Source organism: Malus domestica, chromosome 13 (genome assembly GCF_042453785.1).
Source record: "Malus domestica chromosome 13, GDT2T_hap1".
Taxonomy (NCBI): domain Eukaryota; kingdom Viridiplantae; phylum Streptophyta; class Magnoliopsida; order Rosales; family Rosaceae; genus Malus; species Malus domestica.
In genome coordinates this window covers 9,519,983-9,527,078 of record NC_091673.1, presented here as the reverse complement: position 1 = coordinate 9,527,078, position 7,096 = coordinate 9,519,983, and positions in this window count along the sequence as shown.

Genomic DNA, 7,096 nt, shown 5'->3' with positions numbered 1-7,096 from the left:
ATCTTAGTCTAAGACGGTGGATGAAGAGCATGGTTGAAACTTAAAAGCAATATGGATGAAGAATTCATTATATATATGCAAATTCTGTTGTTAAATTCTTAAGCAGTAGTCTTGATTTCCTTTGTACGAATGCCCAAATGTTGAATAAGTTTCATATCAGATCATACATTCTGCAGCAAAGAAAGCGCCTACGTAGAGATATCGTATGATGTTTCATAAAATGGGTTGGAGATGGAGATTTGAATTTTGTATTTTTATTTTTTTTTATTTTTTTATTTTTGTGTGTAGTGACCAATACATATTTTGAATGTCATTGGATTGTTTTTTTGCTTTTCACATATAAATTCGTGGACAGTAACCCTTTTCACATAAATATGTGGATTACTTTCCTTTCTTTCATCGTTACTTTTCCTTTTTACATAAATTCGTAGATTTCTTTCATTTTCAACATAAATCCGTAAATTACTTTCACATTCTTTCTTTATTACTTTCTTTTTCTACATAAATTCATAGATTACATTCTTTTTCTTTCTTTCTTTATTTTGTTAATATTACGAAGGCAAGTGTTATTAACTTTCCATATAATCAAAAGTGTATATCACATCGTCACTTAGTATTAGGCCTAGTAGTATTATTCTTCACTTGTAAAAAGATCTTAGGTTCGATTCTCATTAAAGAGATCTTATGGCGCAAACGTATGGTTTGCAGTTTTTTTATAAGCGCTACCACCGCCTATAGGGCCGACCAAGCGGTTTATTAACAACAAATGTATCAAACTTATACAAATAAACTAGTTTATAATAAAATATACCAAGCTTCAAATTAAACTAGGAGTAGCTTTCTACCACCCGTATACCCAAACAAACCAAAAGGAAAAACGCTTGTAAATTTCTTCCTCATCCTTATCTCTCCATTTTTGGTTGGTGAAATAAAGATTCGGAACGTGGCATTTCCATATGAGCTTAAACCATCTATGGAGTACCAAATGAAAAGGTGGGGAAAATTCAAAGAATTTAAAAAAATCATACCAAATAATTTCCATATCAAAGCCATGTCATTGGGTATAAAAGCCCACTCTCGCTCTATCACATTCCTCACACCAGTCAAAACTCAAAAGCTATCACCGTCAGAGAAATATGAGGGCGATATATGCCTCTCGCTTTTGCAGCATTTCTCCCTAGTCAAAATAGTCTCCAGTCCTTCTCTTGCACCTCAAATGGCAGACGTCGTGCATGCTCCCTTGCGGCGGCGAAGGTTTTTGCGTTGTCGATTTTTAGTATGTAACTTGATAAATTATCGGTTCGATGTTTGAGAATTGCACATCATGCAATGAAATCTAGAACCATTTTTTTGCTTCATCTTGCCTTTCTAAGCCCTCTAAATGTAGCATTTTTTCTCGTTGAAAACTAAAACCGACGGAAAGGCATATCAAAATCTAATTTATTTGTAATTGTCTATAAATACTCATATTATTAGGATCTTTTAATGCATGAAGTGAAAGTCTTTAAAACGTTATTTTTTAAAATAAACGGTGGACCAAAACCGTCATTCTAGAACCATCCACTTCATATAGTTCCTTGATAAATAATGCTTGTTTTAGGGGTCTTTGAAGGACAAGATGGTTTTAGGGGTCTTTGAAGGACAATATGATGCGAAAAATAGTTCTTGCTTTTCATTGTTTGGCTTGTAATTTTCAAACACCGAATAGATGATTTACCAAGTTACATATCAAATAACGACAAGGATATTGTCGCTCTTTTATGTTATTTTTTTTATCTTAAGTATTAATGTTTTAATCATGTGCAATGTAATGCTTAGTATTTTATTTCTTATAACTGTTTTCAACAAATATTTTTGTACAGCACGTGTTTACATTATGGCTCTGTAGACATCGAAATTTCGGTAAATAAATGTTGACCGATAAATCAAAATTTCAACGCTCATGTATTACATAAATTTTACACGTAGCGTGTGTCTAAACAAAAAATCGAAATAAGTTGGAAAAGTCATCAAACAGGACACGTGTCAACACATGGCAGAAACGACTTATTTTATCTGGAATATTATATTCAAAATTAGGCCTTGGAAAATTCTATAAATAGAAGGCTAATTCATTCATTTGGGGGGAACCAAAATCATTAGGCAAAATTTTTGAAGCTCTGAAGCTCTGAAACTCCGAAGCTCTCAAGCATCCAGGTTCCCGAAGAATCAAAAAAGCTCTCTTCGTTATTCGTTATTCGTTCATCGTTCATCCTAAGATCAAGTCCAAACGGCCCTTTGGATCAACAATCATCCACCAATTCAAGATCAAGCCCCGACGGCCCTTGAAGAAAGTGTTCTTCGTTCTTCGTTTATCGTTCTTCCAAGATCAAGCCCCGACGGCCCTTGGATCAACAATCCACCAATTCAAGATCAAGCCCCAAAGGCCCTTGAAGAACTTCCACCAATTCAAGATCAAGCCCCGACGGCACTTGAAGAAAGCACCATCGTTCATCATCTGTTCATCCTAAGATCAAGCCCCAACGACCATTTGGATCAACAAATGTCGACAAATCCATACATCCAACCGTTCTTCAGGATCAAGCCTAAAAGCCCTTGAAGATCCGTTCATCACTGTTCTTCAAGATCAAGCCTCAACGGCCCTTGAAGAAACACTCATCCTCAAGATCAGGCCCCAACGACTCCTTGAAGAAACTTCCAACAGTTCATCCAAAATCAAGCCTCGACGGTCCTTGGATCAACGAAACATCCACAAATCAACACCTTACGGAGATCGAATCAGAGGATCAAAATAGAGAGAGATTGTAACCCAAAATCATCAAATACAAATATTTGTTTGTGCACGTTGTTCTTGTCTCTTTCGTTTCAGGAATTTTCCGTGTTCACAAATTGGCACGCCCAGTGGGACAATCTCTACCTTTCATCTCTTTCTCCGTTCAAGAAATTCGAGCACACTTCCAAAATTAATGGCATCTAGGAAGGCTCAAACTGTTCCCGCAACTGGCGCAAAGAACAAGAGCGTCCTCGTCGCAAGTGGTGCACTTTAGGCATCACGACTCGAAGCAAGGCAAGAGCTACTTCTGCCGCCTCTTTCACCTCTGCATCAACTCTGCCAAGGGAACAAGAGCACCCAAGGCACGAGCCTTTGATCACCTTAGCCTCACCAAGGGCACCAAGGGGCGAAAGTCCAAGGAAATACTCCGAATCTATGCTCTCCGATGCCGATTCTAGCGGCAGTTCAGCCATGCAAGTTATGACCATTGGAGCAACTTCAATCGATGAGCAGCTGGCTCAAATGAATGAAGCAATCGCAAGGTTAACCCGAACTGTGGAAGAAAAAGACTTGTAAATCGCTGCACTTGTCAGCCGACTGGAGCCACAGGACGGCGAGAACCCTAACCCAGAAGATGAGCCTACGGTGGAGAAAATCGATGCGAAGCCGGAGCCAGACCAAGCAGCGGCACTCATGGGATCTCTTTCTATCCAGCAGCTGCAAGAGATGATCACCAACACCATCAAGGCACAGTACGAAGGGAGCTCAAATACCTCCGGGTTGTACTCGAAGTCGTATTCAAAGAAGATCGACGCCTTAAAGATGCCGATGGGTTATCAACCGCCAAAGTTCATTTAATTTGATGGAAAAGGAAACCCGAAACAACACGTTGCCCACTTTGTTGAAACTTGCAACAACGCAGGGACCGAAGGGGACTACCTCGTCAAGCAGTTTGTGCGCTCGCTGAAAGGAAACGCCTTTGAGTGGTACACGGACCTAGAGCCTGAGTCCATCAACAGCTGTGGGAGCAATTAGAGCGGGAATTCCTCAACCGCTTCTATAGCACCCGCCGCACTGTGAGCATGCTAGAGCTAACGAGCACAAAGCAGTGGAAGGACGAGCCAATCATTGACTACATCAATAGATGGCGCACTCTAAGCCTCGACTGTAAAAACAGGCTCTCGGAAACCTCTTCAATCGAGATGTGCATCCAAGGCATGCAATGGGGTTTGCAATACATCATTCAAGGCATTAAACCACGGACCTTCGAGGAATTGGCCAATCGCGCCCATGACATGGAGTTAAGCATCGCCCATCATGGGAAGAAAGAACCAATCTCTGACTACAAGATTGACAAAGTTCTTGAGACAAAGGTGGAGAAGGCTGCGTGGAAATCCACCAAGGAAGCAATGACGGTCAACACAACTCCCGTCAAAATCCCTACACGAGGCAATGCGATTCAAACCGAAGCTTTTCGTGATCAAGAGATGCATAGACGCATTTTGAAGGAGCTTGAGGAGAAGACTTATCCATTCCCCGACTCTGATGTGGTTGCCATGCTGGATGACCTGTTGGACAAGAAGGTGATCGGTTTGCCTGAGTGCAGACGACCGGAAAAGATGAATCGTACCGACAGTCCAAGATACTGTAAATTCCACCGCTTTATCAGTCATCCGATAGAAAAATGCTTCGTGCTGAAAGATCTCATCATGAAGTTGGCTCAGAAAGGAATCATCGAGCTAGATCTTGACGATGTTGTGAAGTCAAACTATACCACCATCACTTTTGGCTATTCCAACTCAAGGTTTTTACCTCAACCGCTGGGGGCATCCTCCAAGACAAGCAAAGTTAAAGGATGGACTCAGGTCACTCCTAAACAATTGCACAAGAAGCATACGTCTTCTCCACAAGTCCGCCAATCGGAAAGGGGGCAAAACAGCTCTTGTCAACCTTCAAAACAACGTGAACGTGTTGAAGATGATGAAACTTCGACACGAAGATCGTCCGTCCCCATCACAATGCGGGATTTCTTGCCCGAAGACTTCTTCAATCACTCGGTCAAGGCTCCTTGCTATGAAGATTGTGAGGAACGCCTCTCCAAAATTGCTTGACAAATTCACCAATGCTCCTTGTTCGCACGAGCCTAAACTGCACGAACCAATGCTCCTTGTTAGCACGAGCCTAAAACTGCACGAACCAATGCTCCTTGTTCACACGAGCCTAAACTGCACGAACCAAAGCTCCTTGTCTGCAAGAGCCTAAACTGCAAGACACAAAACTCATTGCCTGCACGAGCCTAAACTGCATGGCACAACGCTCCTGGTCTGCACGAGCATAAAAGGCAACACCAACGCTCTTGGCCCCAAGAGCATAAATTGTGTACGGTAAAATCATCATCAAAATCACCGCCAAAAGCAATCCATCGTTCATTTGAACTACGTCATGACTTGATCCCTCCTCAACCGAATGAATGAGTTGGCAGGCGGCATGGTCGGTGTGCACGGTGACGTCACCTCCGAGGAAAGTTGTAACAAAAGGCACTACACAGCATAAACTCGCTGCAGTCTTTTGCAAAACCCCACACGGTAAAAGTGACATACTGGAACGAGCTCCAAGCAGCAACGGCAGTGCATTCTGGCCACCATGATCAAAATCGACGAAGAACTTCAATAACCGACGTTAAACGACTAGTCGATCATGAAGCTCGACGCCTTACATTCTGCCTTAAGCTCCAGCGACTCCGCCATTTATGCAGCTCTCCCCTTCTGCCCATCAGCTCTAAGCAGCAACGGCAAGCAGCAAGGTCAATGTGCACAGCAATGTCACCGTCGAGGAAAATTGTGATCAAAGGCACTACATAGCAAATCCCCGCTGCAGTCTTTTGGACAGTTACACCTACATCCTGCCCACTTCATCTTTAATTGTAAATTCACAAGAAGCTGCCACCAATTGTGAACATGCATAATCCATCAAAACAACAAGGAAATCCATGAATGCATGGAGCACATGTAAAATAAAAAAATTACAATTTTCTTTGTATAATTTTTTTTTACAGTTTCTCGAAAAAATAAATAAAAAAATAAAAAAAATTAATTTTACAATTTCTTCAAAAAAAATAAATAAATAAATTATGGAGTCTGCAAATCTCCATCACCAACAACATCATCAGCTCCAAGATAATCTTGTTAGGTCTTTTCCCTTCAGGCCCAGGCCCGGCTCTCAAAGCCCAATTGGCTTTTTCTCCTTCATTCGTCCCTTCAACTTGCAACTCACCACATGCCACGGGCCAGCCCAGTGTCGTCATCAATTCCACTCCCGTAGCAGCACTTCGCCAAATTTCTCACTGTCATCATCTCTGTCTCTTTCTCTTCATCAAGGGCAGCGACGATTTGATTAACTCAGGCGACACTCACAATCAGCTCATCCAGACAGTCGTGGAGCTTAAATTGCAGAACGAATTCCTCAAATCTCAGTTCGAATGATTCCAGAATCTTCAACTACCAAAGCACGGAAGCGACAGCAATGGGGATCTCGAGCAGGAGAATGGCGACTGGGAAGTTCCTGGACCTCGAAGGCAGGCAAAAGCGATGAAGCTCGCATAAGAAAAGAAGTTTGGAAAGATAAGTAAGTGTTCTGCTGTATGCGGAGGACTGTTGGGGATGTAGAAGAAGCTGCAGAGGCTGAGCCAGAACATGTCCCGAGACCTCTTGCGTGCACCACAATTCGACCTGTACTTGACTCGCAGCCTCAAGCGCTTCCGCCGATGGCAGCCTAGAAACACCACAAGATCTCCCAGATCCTCGTCCCCACTCCCTCCGCAGCACCAGCTCTGCTGCCTCACTCCACCAAACCCCATTTGCTGCACATGGTGCGCACACCCGGAGCAAGGTGGCCTCCACCACCAGTTCACCTCCGCCATCTCTGCCTCAAGCTCGGTTATTCCCATCCTTCTTCTCCAAATCGAATTCCGTCAATGACCTTCCCTCGCCCAATGTCCAAAATCGACACGGATGAGCTGCTTGCCGTTTTGGGGTACAAGGTTCGGTTCGACGATATGGTCGACGTGGCGAAGAAACTCGAGCAGCTCGAAATGATAATGGGGTCGGCTCAGGAAGATGGGATTTCTCAGCTCTCTGACACAATCCACTACAACCCGTTGGATCTCTCCGGATAGGTCCAGAGCAAACCTCCCTGAAATCACCGGCGTTGAAGACCGCGACGCTCTTCTCATTCTCCAAGAACCCGGAAATAATCCTCCTCACGCTCTTGAGATCGAACAGCCTCCCGCCGTCGTAGGTGAACGACAGCACCAGGAGGTCGTCG